Here is a 16,518-nt window from a genome sequence, read left to right on the forward strand (position 1 = left end):
TTACAACAATTTAAAATTTTTAAAACCATATTTTAAAACAATGTTAAAACTATTAAAACAATATTTCATTAAAAGCCTGGATGAACAAATGCATCTTATGGAACTCAAATACCATAAACATGTTTAACGTGTCTTGTGCAGTTCTAAGAACTATTGGATACATCTCTCCAGAACAGCTATTGCTTTCATATGGATTAGTCCAATTATATCATTGGAAACACCTCCTAGCATTTGTTATTTTCTAATGGAAGCGTTAGATATGTTTATGGAACTTGAGTAAAGTCCATTTGTGGATTTCAACTACATGGATTGGGCCACACCCAAAAATATAACCTTTGGACCTTTTAGAGACTATGTTTATGTATCCATGCATGCTTCTAATGTATGTTTTTAAAGTGTGAATATTTGATAGTTCTTTTAGTAGTTGGGATCAATATTTTGATATTAATGAAATGGTATTCTTTTACACCTATATTTGATTAAATTGTGGTATCCGTTGAGCGAAGCTATTTATATATTTTAATTGAGAGTTTCTACTTGGGGTTCTTTTTTGCAATAATCAACTCCTACCCCCATGCCCACCCCCATGCACTAATTCTGCTCCCTAAATTGCTCACTTGCATTTGTATTAATTTGCTCACCAGCTGAGTTCAAAGACTGGAAATACACTCTATTTGGGCTTGCAAGTGAGTATTAGCAGTGGGTGTAGGAAGAGTCCTGCTTTTCCTCTACTAATCCATCATCATCATCATCATTATTATATGATATCTATAACAACAGCAACATAATAATAATAATAATAATAATAATAATAATAATAATAATAATAATATTTTACATCCGCATGTCCCAGCAAATGTGCATTTAGGAACATATAGACAGATGAAGTTGCCTAATTCATCTGGCCCATCTAGCTTGCCTAGGGATCTAGAGGTTGGTGGTTCAAATTCCCACTTGTATGTTACCCAGACTATGGGATCCACCTATATTGGGCAGCAGCAATATAGGAAGATGCTGAAAGGCATAATCTCATACTGCATGGGAGATGGCAATGATAAACTATTGTATTCCACCAAAGAAAACCACATGGCTGTGGTCACCAGGAGTCAACACCGACTCAACGGCACACCTTTACCTTTATTTCTTCAAGGTCTGAGCTCATTTGTATTCCTGCAACTTAAGTTCCTTTAACTGTAGATGCTGGAGTTGTTACTTAGGATCTTATATATGTAATATGCGTTCACTCCTTCATGGGTACAGTACAATGTAAAGCAAATGGAAGACATCTGAGCTTATTTTGTTGATGGACACTGATCATGGCACATAAGTATAGATATTTGGGAAACCCTTCTGCTATCGGCCCTGGGTAGTCTGTAGCCCTACTCATGCATTCAGTCTGACCCTGGGTAATGGGAAAATTTATTATTTATTTACATTTATATCCTGCTCTGCCTCCAAGGAGCCCAGAGCAGTGTACTACATACTTTTCTATTCACAACAACCCTGTGAAGTAGGTTAGGCTGAGAGAAAAATGACTGGCCCAGAGTCACCCAGCAAGTCTCATGGCTGAATGGGGATTTGAACTCGGGTTTCCCTGGTCCTAGTCCAGCACTCTTACCACTATGCCCCTGACTCCACTGTGCACTGTTGCTAGTCCTCCATTCTCTCAACATTCATTGCTCAAGCTGCTACAGGCTACCTACAATAATGCTGCTTCCTTCATTAGATTTCCTATATCACATCACCCCCTAAATGTAGTGAATATCATAATCATGATTCCATATCTTAGACAATATCAAATGTGGACTTAATCTCTATTACCGAGAGTGAGAGAAATGGCATGGGATGAAAAAATAAAAGTGCAACTCATTAATGTGCCTTTTTTGTCCACTGAATTGAAGAAAGCCAGAAACAGAACAAATTAATATGTGGAATAAGTGTATTGAATGCTAGAATAAATGATAATTCATTAAAACTATCTTCCAGTTCAGATTAGATCCAGTCCAAGTTAGACACCCTGAATACTGAGGCCTTTCTGCTAAAGCATGTTTGCCACTATTACCTGTGCCTGGTGGTTATATTTCAAGCTATCCTGATTAGAATATTGCAATGCACTCTCCATTGGGCTGCCTATGAAAAGCATTTGGAACCTGCAACTGGTTCAAAATGTTGCAGCCAGACGGTTGTATTGATTGATTGATTGATTGATTGATTGATTTGATTTGATTTGATTTGTATACCGCCCTTCCAAAATGGCTCAGGGCAGTTTACAATTAAAACACACCACTAAAACAGTAAAGAGCTAAAACAAATTAAAAAACAATATAACAATTTACAATTTAAAAACATTTTAAAACAACAATTAAACAATTACAGTGATTAAAACCCCCAAAATCAGGTTTTGAATTTTAAAATAACCCGGAAATTAAAACCCGAACAAAAAGAAGGGTTTTCGGGTGTTTTTTGAAAATTGCCAGAGATGGGGAGGATTGTATCTCAGCAGGGAGCACATTCCACAATCTCGGGGCAGCAACCGAGAAGGCCGGTCTCTGTGTAGCCACCAAACGAGTTGGCGGTAACTGGAGACGGACCTCCTCAGATGGCCTCAATGGGCGGTGGGGCTCATAACGAAGAAGACGCTCTCTTATGTACCCAGGGCCCACGCAGTTTAGGGCTTTGTAAGTTATAACTAGCATTTGTATTTTGTCCGGAAACCTATTGGCAGCCAGTGTAACTCTATCAAAAGAGGAGTGATGTGGTCTCTCCGAGATGACCCAGAGACCAACCTGACTGCCGCGTTCTGAACCAACTGAAGTTTCCGGACTATGTACAAAGGCAGCCCCATGTAGAGCGCATTACAGAAGTCAAGTCTGGAGGTCACCAACAGATGTACAACTGTTTTGAGGTCATTGATCTCGAGAAGCGGGCACAGCTGGCATATCAGCCAGAGCTGATAGAAAGCACCCCTGGCCACCGCCTCAACTTGAGAAACCAGGGAGAGGTGTGAATCCAGAAGTACTCCCAGACTGCGGACCTGTTCCTTTTGGGGAAGTGTGACCCCATCTAGAACAGGCAGATCAAAATTGTCTCTAGAGTTCTGACCCCGCATAATAAATACCTCCGTCTTATCTGGATTCAGCTTCAGTTTATTCTCCCTCATCCAGCCCATTACTGCTTCCAGGCAGGCATTTAGGGACGATATGCCAGCTCCTGAAGAATTTGACATGGAGTAGTAGATCTGGGTGTCGTCAGCATACTGGTAACACCCAGCTCCAAATCCCCTGATGATCTCTCCCAGCGGTTTCATGTAGATGTTAAAAAGCATTGGAGAAAGTATGGAGCCTTGAGGGACACCATACTTAAGCTCAGATTTCGAAGAGCAACAATCTCCAATTGACACCATCTGGAATCTATCCGAGAGGTGGGAGTGGATCCACTGTAAAACAGTGCCTCCCACCCCCAACACCCTCAGACGTTCCAGAAGGATACCATGGTCAATAGTATCGAAAGCTGCCGAGAGATCCAAAAGGACCAAAAGAGTCACACTTCCTCTGTCAATTCCCAATTGGAGATCATCCATCAAGCTGACCAAGGCAGTCTCCACCCCATAGGCCGCCAGAAAACCAGTTTGAAATGGATCCAAATAATCAGTTTCCTCAAAGACCTCCTGGAGCTGAGAGGCCACCACCCTCTCAATTACTTTGCCCAGCCATGGGAGGTTGGAAACAGGCCTATAATTGCTCAGCTCTGAGGGATCTAATGCAGGCTTCTTTAGAAGAGGTTTAATGATTGGCTCCTTATGACAAGAAGGCATCCTGCCCTCCCTCAGAGAAGCATTTATGATATCCACCAGGCTGTTTACAACAACCTCCCTGCTAGATCGAACAAATCATGTTGGACAAGGGTCAAGAGAACAAATGGTAGGCCTCACCGATCCAAGCAGCTTGTCCACATCCTCAGGAGTCACAAACTGAAAACGATCCAGTCGAATCACATAAGAGGAGTCGTTGGGCACCTCCAGCTCAGACATCAAATTAATTGTAGAGTCTCCAACTAGGTCGGCCCGAATCTGAGAGATTTTATCTGCGAAAAACTCTTTAAACACATCACAGCGGGTAACTGATGACTCCAAATTCTGGTTCAAGGGAGTGGGGCCAGATACTAATCCCCTTGTAAGGGTCCTCATGTGCAGAGCATGTTACTCCCATTTTGTTTAGCCTTCGTATGCTTCCCTTTTCTTTTCTGCTACAATTTATTGATTTTTATTTATTAACATGTTTTGTACGGCCCAAAACGTACGTCTCTGGGCAGTTTACAATAAAATACAAATTAAAACAAAATTAAAACGTGAAAACATTAAAATAATTTAAAATTTAACAGAAGGTTAAAAACTGTAAATCGAATTAATAATACAATTCAAACTGCTAGCCATTACCTTTAAAGTCTTAAATAGTTTTGGCCCAGGTTATCTTAAGGACCCTTCCCACGTGATTCTCATTAAGGTCTTCTGTTGTGTGTGCTGCTAATGCCTTCTGAGGTTTGGTTGGAGAGCACATGGTGCAAGTTCTTCTCTGTTGTAGTGTCCAGACCCTAGAATTCTCTCCTCAGGAGTATAGCTCTATCTCTTCTGCCCTCCTCACAGGGTTATTTTACCACACTTTTAGGGTCAATTGATATCTTAAGATCTTTTCAGATTTGTTGCTATTCAGATTGTTGCTTTGCATTAACTGTTTTTAATATGCTTTTTTGTGGTCACATTGGGTCTTTTTAGCTGCAAAATTTGGCACAGACATTAAAAACATAAACAATATAAGACCCTCTGAATTCTGGAAAGAGAGCATACAATCATACTTTATCCCCTTTTCACTACTCAGCAAAAGGGCCAATCTTCTCCATTTTGGAACATCTAGTGTTATACTGAAAACAGGAAAAGAATAAATGTGTGTGAAAACCTGTTATAGAATTTCCAAAGGGCATGGAATAACATTTTTACTGACAACAATTTTACAAGAACAAGGAAGAGAGGAGTGATCTATGCAATTACATCTGCCAATAACATGTAAATAGGGAAACATTGTTCTCTTCTGGGGAAAGCTTACACTTGAAGCAAAGGCACTGAAAAAAAGAATTGATGCAGTGGAATATCTCTTTTCTCTACTTCCTAGGTCTGATTCACAGTTGGTTCCCTTTTACAGGCTCAGACTGGCCCACAGGGCAACAGGGCATATTCCTGGTGCGCCCCACCTGTGGGGGGCCCTTATGCCCTACCACACTTGGCAGCAGTGAATACTCCCACCCTTAAGTACCCATTCTGTTCAAAACTCGGCGCTCTCCCCACATACATTCCACCACCCTCTCAGTGACCCCAGTCCAGCCCTGCCCTTATGCAAGCAGTTGTAATCCCTCCTTAGCTCCGTATATAGCTAGGTTTTTATGGGCAAACAATTGAAATAAGCTGCACATTGATACAATTATGATGGTAGTGGCTAGCGAAAGAGTTGCCACATTTCAGAAATTTGTCATTGGCTGTATAATGTGCATTCCTTCAGGCAACCTTGGCATACATGTGGTTGAGGAGGCACCACAGCTGCTCTTGCATAGGGTGAAGTGACTGTGGGATGGTATGGATGGTATTTTGCTTGCACAGGATATGCCTGAATGTACACCCACTCTTCTCCTCCTAGTGTGCAGGAACACTATTCATTAATTGTGTTGGGGGGATTCATCTCTTCTTCACATAGCCCAAATATTTCACATGCACATGTCCTAGCCCCATGGAATCATGCCAGCAGACCAAGTATTATCCATACAGGCCCACAGTAAGTTTTTCCCTATGCAAGAGCACCTGTGTGAAGTTGCCCCAACATTTCATCCCATCTATACTGTTTCACTACCACTGCTAGCACCACCATCACCAAACTAATTTCCATTATCTGCAAATAAATGATGAACCTTTTCTTAGAATAATTACCATGGGCTGGGTGGAGCAGGAGCTGCAGCTTTGCAGAGGTTCCTTCAGAGCTCAGTCAGTGTGTTGCTGAGCAGTGGGAGTGGGAGTGATTTTTGCTGCTCTCTCCTCCCTCCAGTAGCACTTTTTGAAGTCCAGGAATATGAACCTGAGGGATGCACAGTCCACCAAAATTTATGGGATTAAAATTATCACCTTGATGTCAATGGTGCTTAATTTTGACGACCTTGTTTAGGTATTGCGCTCTCTAGAATACAGACTCTCTAGATAGCCTGCCAAATTGGGGAGTGGGGTCAGAATAGATGTTTAGAATACTTAACATATATTTAGGACAAGAGAATAATTTTAGAAAATTCTATAGTTACTTTATTTTCAGGGAACCAAATACACTTCCATTTAAATATTTGCATCTAATCATTTCCTTTTAAATAGATGTGCCAAAGTGGAAGTACTAGCCCTGAGTTGTCTTTCAATTAATCCTTGTTGAGTAAACCAGAGTAATGAGCAGTATTTTACATTATAACTAGACTGTTCTGAAGTTAATGGATGTGTGCTTAGCATTCTGATCTGTGGATGTTTAGAATACACAGGATGTTTAGAATAGGATGTTTAGATGTTTAGAACATGATGTAACACTGATGTAGATGTCTGTGACAGCCATTTCTTATTACCCTTTTAGCCCATACTAGCCAGAATTTTCATTCATCCTGTATCGATTTCTGCCTAACTCAGGCTAGGGAAGTGCAAACCAGTTCAAATATGAACCGGTTAAAATTCGAACCAGTTTGGTCCAATGCTTCAAATTTGAATCTAACCAGCCATCAGGTTTGAGCTGCAGGTTTGAATTTGACCCAAACTGGGGGGGGGGGGTTCCGATTCAAACAGGTTCAAAATGCCAAAAGTGGGTGGGGTGGTAGCTGGCACCCATGGGTGCCTGCCACCCAACCCCCTAAGCAATCGAACACTCATATGATTTTTTATGATTTTTTGAAAAAAATGTTTTTCTCACAGGGTATAATGGGACTCAAACCAGCCCATTATTCCCTATTGTGGAGCACCCATGGGTGCCAACTACCACCCAAACACCAAAGCAATCAGACACTCCTACGATTTTTTATGAATATTTCAAATATTTTAAATTATTTTTCTCATAGGGTATAATGGGACTCGAACCAGCCCATTATCCCCTATTGTGGAGCACCTAGGGGCACAAAGGTGGGGTGGGTGGTAGGCACCCTTCAGTGCCTACCACCCACCAAACCCCAAGGCAATTGGACATCCTCTGATTATTGGTGAATTTTAAAAGTATTTTTGAATTCCTCATAGGGAATAATGAGGATTATTATGATTGTTAATGGTTATTATTGTTAAAAATTAATAAAAATTGAATTTGGAAAAAAAATAAAATAAAAATAAAAGTATTTTTGAATTCCTCATAGGGAATAATGAGGATTCCAGCAAATGTATAGGTTCATGTCGGGGGGAAAGCGGTGGCCCATAGCAAGTGGTGGTGTAGTTCACAGAGGGTGCCAAGGACAAACTGGTGGTAAGAGACGGACCTCCTCGGATTACGTTAGTGTGTGGTGGGGATCATGTAGAAGAAGGAGCTCTCTAAGATAACCCAGAAATTATCTTTAATGAAATGTTTTGATTGAAAGGATTTATGTGGTGTCTGATGCTGTTTCATTTGGTTGTAAGCAACTTTGAAAGCCTATTTAAAAAGAAATACTGAGTGGAAGACCTTTCTATTGGTAGAACATCTGTGCCAGCACCTGATCCATTCACACTAACTGCCTCACCCCCAGTCCCATTTCACTTGGTGGAAAAGAGGAAAGATTAATCGTAAGATTCAGAAGTTGAATGTTCTGAGAACATTTGTGTAGGGGAGTGCACAAACCAAAACAATGTGGTTCGGTTCCAATTTGAATCAATTTGAACCGAACTCTGTTGGGCTGAACTGGTTCAGTAGAACTGATCAGCCAGTCTGGTCTGTTCAATCAAACCAGTTTGGTGATTCGGCAGCAATACTTGTAAAGGGGAATCTGGTGAGGATTCCCCTTTACCAGTATAGGGATGGGGGACTCTGGCTTTTTGAAGAGGAAGGTGTGGGGGCATGGCGAGAGAGACAGTTAAAAAGCCCTATTACTTCCAAGCATCGTTGTCATAACAAAAGCACGTATGCTCCTGCCTCTTTTACCAGGCCACCTGCTTAGCAACAGCTTGGTTCCAATGTCCACACAGGCAAAGAGGCCAGAACTAAGCCACCGAGCAAGTGGCTTGGTAAAAGAGGCAGGAGCGAGCGTGAATGCTTTCATTATGGGCTGCACTGAGGAGGGCGAGTGATGGCATAGGCAGTGAACTCGGATTGAAGAGGGTCTTTTAACCATCTCACCGTGCCTCCACTGCTGCCCCTTCACAGAGCCAGGGTCCCCCACCTGGCTCTGAGAAGGGCCAGGTATGTAATTGTACACACACACACACACACACACACACACACACACACACACACACGGTACAGCACTGAGACAGGCTACTCCAATCACTGGCTCACATCCAGATTAAGTTACTCATGAGTACTCCCTCTGAAACAAACCATTTGAATCTTGGACGTTACAAGACTAGCACATCTGCTCTTTTGGCCAATGTGTCATCTCACCTGGCAGGCCCTGGTGAATTGTGTCCCCAAATGGCAAACAACAAAAGTTAATTAGTAGGGAGATGGTGAGTAGCAAAGCAGACTTCAAAGCAAAAACCTTCAACCATCACAGCATTTGACATATGGAAACAACTTCTGTAGAAAGGACTTCGTTCTTGACCTAAATTATTTGCTAGGATCACCATTACTGTCAATTAGAATTTTGTCTGCTATGTAGCTGCAAGCTGTTAACGAAACAATGGGATCAAGGCTATAAGATCCTTTTAGATAACAACTTTGTGTCACTACAAATCAGAAGCAGACACAAATTAATCAGCTCTACTTTAATTAGCCAATTATTTTACATGGCATTCTAATTCTATTCTGAAATTTTTATTTTCCAGCTCCAATTAGCTTTTTGTCTCATTGTAATTAAACATTTAATTAAAACGTTTGCTCCTTTTGGTAGAGAAGTGAGGCATGCGAGATAAATATGGAAGTCAACCAATTTGGGCCTTTCTCTGTTATGTTTATTCCTTTCCCCTGCTGCTGTAATTGGGAGCTCTAAATTCAGATATAGATAGATTAATGTCTTTGTTTAAATCAACATGGAAGAAAAAGCCTTGGCACTGCAATATTCATTATTTGATTTTAGAGACTGATTTCAGAGTCTAGTATATTAGAAACTCATGGAGTCAAGCAATATATCACATTGTGTATTTATGAGGCTGTACCACTGTAGTTCAGTGTGCTCCTCCTCACACAGAAAGTTCCGGGTTCAATCCCAGGCATCTCCTGGTGCAACTGGGAAAGAAAACCTGGAGAGCTGCTGGCAGTCAGTGTAGACCAGGTCTGCTCAACTATGCCACCCCCCCGGCTCTTTTTGGACTACAACTTCTATAATCCCCAGCTACACAGGCAAATGGCCAGGGATTATGGGAGTTGTAGGCCAACATCTGCAGGAGGGACGAAGTTGAGCAGCACAGGTGTAGACAATAGGGATGTGCATGAACCCGTACTTGGCTGGTTCAGTGGTGGGGAGGCTTACCTTTAAGCAGCTGGGAGGGTACTCATCTCCTCCCCCCATCCCGTTTCCCCCACCAGCACTGTCTCCAAAACAGCTGGTGTGGGGCAGCAGCATACTTCCTTGCTGCCCCGGTCAGCATCAGACCAGAAGTGGCTGGTATGTGTACACATATGTGATGTGTGTATGTGCAGCCACTTCTGGTCCAATGCTGACCAGGGTGGTGAGGAGGTATGCTGCTGCCCCACATCAGCAGTTTTGGAGACTGCACCGGCGGGGGAAATGCAACAAGGGTAATATCACCCTCCCTGCTCCTTAAAGGTAAGCACCCCCTTCTGCCAAACCAGCCCAAACTCCAGACCTCTGAACTGGTTCAGAGATCCAGAAAGGTCTGCCAAACTGGTTCATGCACATCCCTTGTAGACAATACTGAGCTAAATGGACCAATGATCGGACTCAGTAGAAGTCATATGTTAATATAAAGCTCATATGATATAGAAGCAGTGTTTTGTAGCCCTTTCTAAGTCCATTCTGTCATAGAAATCTATTTTTTAAAAATATACCCTTCCTCTCTGTTAAAAATGTATAAGTTGGTGTCGTAGAAGCAACAATGTTTTTTTTTTAAAAAGACCCACCAATGCGTTGAATTAGAATTCCTGAGTCCCATTGAAATTAATGAGACTTAACTTAGTCACAATTAAACTGTCTCATTAGTTTTAGTGGTGATCAGTCATGACTAGCTTTCTTAGGGTAAAGGTAAAGTGTGCCATCAAGTCGATTTCGACTCCTGGCACCTTTGGTAGAATACAGGAGGGGTTTACCATTGTTTCCTCCAGTGTAGTATGAGATGATGCCTTTCAGCATCTTCCTATTTCGCTGCTGCCCGATATAGTACCAGCGGGGATGTGAACCGGCAACCTTCTGCTTGTTAGTCAAGCATTTCCCTGCTGCGCATCCAAATACTTATATTGTGTTATGCAGTCAAAGCGTACAGTGGCCAATCCAGCAGGAAATATGTGTAGCAGTCTGTCTTCCCTGTACATGCTTTGCTTCCTGGATTGGGGGCAGTTTTGATTTGTGTCTTTGTTTCATAAAGACACAAATCTTCCCAGATCAGTCTCCAGCACAACACGAAGGGTCCACACAACACTGGTTTTAAAAGAACTGCACGGGCTGCCGATAAGTTTCCAAGTGAAATACAAAGTGTTGGTTATTACCTACAATGCCCTTAATGGCTTGGGCCCAGGGTTTTTAAGAGAATGCTTTCTTTGTCATGAACCCTGCCACCTGTTATGATCTTCTAGAGATATCCGGTTACAGTTGCCACTGGCTCGTCTGGTGGCAACCCAAGACCGGGCTTTCTCTGTGGCTGCCCCCAAAATTTGGAATATGCTCCCCTCTGAAATAGGAACATCTTCTCTGTTTGTTTTCAGGAAGACCCTCAAGACTCACCTGTTCTTGCAGGTGAGAAATTAATTATAAATAATTTTAATAATTTGTTTTAATAACTGTTTTATGCAATCATTTTATTGCATTTAGTGGATTTTTATCTGTGACTTTTTATATTGCTTTACATTTTGTACACCATCTAGGGATGTACTTATCAGGTGGAATAAAAATATGATGAATAAAAATAATAAATAATAAATAAAAACAATTACTGGCTGACAGCCTGACTAATGAAGCATGTATGCATAAATCCCCTGTGGACATGCAGTGGGAGCCTTTGCGTAAATTTCCCAGACCTTAGCACCTGCACGGTTGCAGCAGAGTCCTAATGCTTCTTAGCACTGTGGCAGTGGTCAGTGATGTTATTCCAGTGTTGTTCTGGCACAACAGCACCCATGCTAGAGGACTGGGGCAGTTGTGTAGATGACAAAGGCTTGAAGCATGTGGAGGCTCAAAGTATGCTCACTTCATTAGAATGTCAGCCACTGAGTGCGATCTGAGTGTTTTTATTGAAAGCTTACAGTCTCTGAGGCTGACATTTCATCTGCAGAAACTAATATTTATTATGTAATTGAGTCAAGCTAACTATTATTAAGCACTTATTATAATTCAAGGTGAAATGTCATAGGAGTCTTCAGTTTAGGAATGTGAGGAACCTGACTGGGTAATTCTGTCACCAATGCTTTTCAGTATCTACATGAAATCGCTGGGTGAGGTCATCAGGATATTTGGTGCTGGTTGTTATTAGTATGCTGCTGACACCCAAACCTACATCTCTCTTTTATCTTCATTATCAGGAGATGGCATTCATTCCCTAAATGCCTGCCTACTACAGGCAGCAATGGGCTGGATGAGGGATAACAAATTAAAGCTGAATCCAAGCAAGATGGAGGTGCTCATTGTAGGGGCTCAGAATCTGAGGGATTTCCCTGTGCTGGATGGAGTCACACTCCCCTGGAAGGAACAGGTACACAGCTTGGAGGTTCTCCTGGATCCAGACCTCACCCTGGTATCTCAGGCGGAGGGCATGGCCAGGAGTGCTTTTAATCAGCTTAGGCTGATTCAGCAGCTGTGTCCATTCCTAGAGGAGGATGACCTCAGAACAGTGGTGCACCAGCTGGTAACCACCAGGCTTGACTGCTGCAATGTGCTCTATGTGGGGCTGCATTTGTACGTAGTTCGGAGACTTCAGTTAGTTCAAAATGCGGCAGCAAGGCTGGTCTCCGGGGCAACCCGGAGACACCATATTATGCCTTTTTTGAAACAGCTGCACTGGCTGCCAATATGTTTCTGAGCAAAATTCAAAGTGCTGGTTATTACCTTTAAAGTCCTGAACAACTTAGGTCCAAGTTACCTTAGAGAGTGCCTTCTTTGGTCTGATCCCCACTGCACACTAAGATCATCTGGAGAGGTCTGGCTTGAGTTGCCACTAGGCATGTGCCCGAAATGTTTTGGAGGCCATTGTAAAGGCCTCCGAAACGTTTCGGATTTGGGGCCGTTTCGGCGTTTGCGGGGGTAGTGCTTTAAGGGCGGGGGAGGGTATACTCACCCCTCCTGCCGCATTTCCCCCGCCGGCGCGCTGTCAGTTTTAAGCCCCTCGGGGCAGCAGCGTTCCTCCCTGCCGCCCCGTTTCTGCCATCGGTTGGAAGTGGCCGGAAGTCGCGAGTGCACATGCACCCGTTGTGTGTGCGCATGCGCCCCTCTGCCGTGCGTGCATGCGCACGACGGGCACACGCGCACTCGCGACTTCCGGCCACTTCCGGCCGATGGCGGAAATGGGGCGGCAGGGAGGAACGCTGCTGCCCCGAGGGGCTTAAAACTGACAGTGCACCGGCGGGGGAAATGCAGCAGGAGGGGTGAGTACACCCTCCTCCACCCTTAAAGCGCTACCCCCGCCGGGGCCGAAGATCTCCATGCACATCCCTAGTTGCCACCAGTTTGTCTGGTGGCGACTCAGAGGTGGGCCTTCTCTGTAGCACTCCTGGACTGTGTAATGTGCTCCCTGCAGAAATCTGTAATTTGAATTCTTTATTGGTATTTAGGAGAGCCCTAAAGACCTGTCTGTTTGAGAGAGATGATAGAGGTAAAGCACCAAAAGACAAAAGTATTGGTGTTTGCTAAACGGCCGAAGAGATATACTTGGCGCATGAACGGGAATACAGTTGAACAAGTTCAATCTTATAAATACTTAGGCGTTGTATTCCATTCATCTGGCTCTCATATTGCACATCAAAACATATTATTCAGAGCGCCCAATTATCAATAAATCTAATCAAATCTTTTCATTTCTCATGGGGAGCTTCGTACATCCCTGTTGCAATAAAACTGCTATTGGCCAAAGTGTATCCTCAGATTACGTATGGTGCACAATTGGGCCCATTTAGTAATTTTGCTCCGTTGGAAACACTTCAAACTAAGTTCATAAGAACTATATTACAGCTGCCATGCTGTGTCCCAAATACTGTTATTAAAAGGGAGATGGGTCTGGTTAGATTCGAATCATGTTATCATGAGATCATGAGATCTATTATAGTTTACTGGTTAAAATTGGTATTCACAAAAGTCGGCTTAGTACATTTAATTTTAGAAGACTCTTTTAAATCCAAATGGAAATTGGCAATTACAAAAAAATTACTATTATATGGATTCTCTCAAGATTTTCTTATTAGATTAGGTTTCGACCAGGCTAGAAGAACAATTGTGCAACGTATCCATTACATGGAGCTACAGATGGAACATGCAAAGCTATCGAGTAACATTTACATAGGAAGTCAGAGCACCGAGCTCAAGCCTGCTACATATTTAAGTAGTATCCTAATTCCAAAGTTTAGACGAGCTCTAACACTTGCCTGTGTAAATGCTCTCCCAACAGCTGTGCTCCATGGGAGATTCCAACTAATTGCCCCACTTTTGATTAATTTTCTGAGTCGTGGAGATGATTTTTATTTAAATTATTTGCTCACTAATCCTAATTTGGATGTTATTCATATTGTGGCCAAATATTGTTATATAATATGCCAAATGCCCATAAATGTAGTCTGATTTTATATTATTATTATTTTCTTATTTATTTTATATTGTTGTATTGCTGGTCTACGACCGAAATAAAGTTTTACTTACTTACCTGTCTTTTTGGCCTGGCCTTCCAGGGTTTTTTAATTGTTTTAAAGGGTTCTTGATGTATTGGGTTTCTAATAAGGTTTTGAATTGTTTATTTTTTAGCTGTCTTACTGTATTTTTAAAGTTTCTGTTTTTGATCATTGATTGATTATAACTGTTTTGTGGTATTTGTAAACCACCCTGAGCTATTCTGTAAGGGCAGTCTAGAAATCAATTCAATTAAAAAAAATAAAAAAATAAAACATTCCTTGACATTCTTTTAATCTTTTGTCTCAGGAAGAACCTGCAAATCTAGTGTTATCTCAGAGTTAATGGCTGAGGTAACTATGGCCCAGAAATGTACTGTGGCAAATTCCAGACTTGTGTCTGTGCAGAAGAGGGGAGAGAAATAATTGCCTGCTATAAGAAAGAGGCACCTCCTAAAGTGGTGGCTCACTTGTATTTATATAGGGAGAACTGTTAGGGTTTGTAATTTTTACCCCCAGTTAATTAGCAGAGCACTAAAGAAACTACTAAAGAAAATACCCACTCCAGTTACAGAATAGAATGCAGACTTTAGTTGTTGCAGCTGTTTAGAGAAAGCACATGGAGATTCTTGTAGAATTAAACACTAAGTATTTATTGGTGAAGTACACCAATAGAAAGGCCTGACCTTGAGTCACCACCAGACGAGCTGGGGGCAACCACTGGAGGACCTCTCCCAAAGATCTTAATAAGAGGTGGGGGTCCTGAAGGAGAAGGTGCTTTTATAAATACCCTGGGCCCACGCAATTTGGGGCTTTATAGGTAAGCACCAATGCTTAAGTGGTGCAGCGGGGAAATGCTTGACTAACTGTGAGGGAGGAGGCAATGGTAAACACCTCCTGTATTCTACCAAAGAAAACCACAGGACTCTGTGAGAGCCAGGAGTCAAAATTGACTTGATGGCACACTTTCCCTTTTACCTTACACTTTGGAAAGAAAAGGCCTAATCCTAATCTACAGAACTACATACTGAATAGGGAGGGAGGGAGAGATGTTTCCATCTGCTCTCTAAGAGGAAAGGAAGGGACTCTCTGACTCTCACAGGAAATACCTGAGGCATCTAATCAGGAGTCATAGAGTAGAGATAGGTAGAACAGCTAGGAAGACCCTTACTCACTATCTGTACTCCCAATGCCCCTAGTGGTCATTAGGATAGTTGGTGCAAAAGGTCAATGCACTGGAAGTCCATCTCTAACAAGAACGACTCCCATGGCTGACCCCTTGTGTGTCTTTTTAGATTGTGAGCCATTTTGGGAACCATTTCCATTTCCTCATCCTTGTTCACATTTCTTTTGTTATATAAACATCATTGTGAACTTATGTTAAAAACAGTATTATTATTATTGTTGTTGTTGTTTTAAAAATCATTCCACTACAAACCACCAAAAGCAATGTTCTGTGGCAGTCTGACTATGGGTTGTGGTAACAGCCAAACCCTATGAGGCAATCCACTGACATTCCAGGAATACTTTATTGTGTGGGCACAATCTTGTTTAAACATTTACCTTCAACTATAAAAACAAAAAATGCTCTTCAGTCAGTGAAAATGGATAGTGACCCAGTTTATAATTGTTTTAGCAAGAATTTTTAAGCTTCTAACATTTCTTGAAATCATGAGACTTGAAAACAACTCAGTTGTGCATTTTTAAAAATTCTGTTTACCTCTTTGCACTTAAGAAAGATTATCATTATTCCCTTGTAGAGCTCTGTGTCAACAATCAAAGGCAATGCATTAGTTGCTTGGATACCTTTATATCACCTCTGTTGTTCCTTTACCCAATTGCCTTAAATACTTCTGAGTAATCTCATTAAGTTCAGGTGGGCTACTCTGGGGCAAGCATTGTAGCACGTGCTGCTACAGACTGTTAAAAGGAGGATGCACTTCTGACATCATGACAAGTTCTTTAGTGTTGCTCTTTAAAAAAGAAAAAAAGTGTTTTTAAGTGTTGAAAATCCATCTACTTGTTAATCAAGGCTGATTACTCTAGAAGCCAGGCAACTGTTTTCGAGACTTTTGAAAAGCCGTCATAGACATTCCGCCTCGGCTCTTATTTAGGCGAGCAATTATTATCAAAGCAAGGTGATTTTGTGACATCTTGCAAGGCGTTCATAACAATCAAACTGGGTATATGACATCTCTGCCCTGGCCATTCCTCCAATGCTGAAAATTATGGGATATATTCATTTTGTTACAAAAACACCTTCTAGTCACTGATATCTTCACTGGCTTCAGATTTTAGTGTTTAAAAAGAACTTCCAGAGCTGCCACTTTTCAGATTTAAGTAGGACAGGCAAGAT

The 16,518-nt window shown here is 41.9% G+C and overlaps 1 long non-coding RNA gene across 1 annotated transcript; it reads right to left on the bottom strand.

Annotated features, from left to right (window-relative positions):
• Positions 1 to 4,225: 4,225 nt before the first annotated feature.
• On the bottom strand, positions 4,226 to 15,218 carry LOC128348834 (uncharacterized). Its single transcript, XR_008318368.1, has 3 exons — positions 15,191 to 15,218; positions 5,972 to 6,116; positions 4,226 to 4,917 (listed from the first exon to the last, which is right to left on the bottom strand). It is a non-coding gene; the product is annotated as an uncharacterized LOC128348834 (long non-coding RNA).
• Between the last annotated feature and the right edge of the window lie 1,300 nt (positions 15,219 to 16,518).

This window comes from Hemicordylus capensis, chromosome 3 (assembly GCF_027244095.1).
Source record: "Hemicordylus capensis ecotype Gifberg chromosome 3, rHemCap1.1.pri, whole genome shotgun sequence".
Taxonomy (NCBI): Eukaryota; Metazoa; Chordata; class Lepidosauria; order Squamata; family Cordylidae; genus Hemicordylus; species Hemicordylus capensis.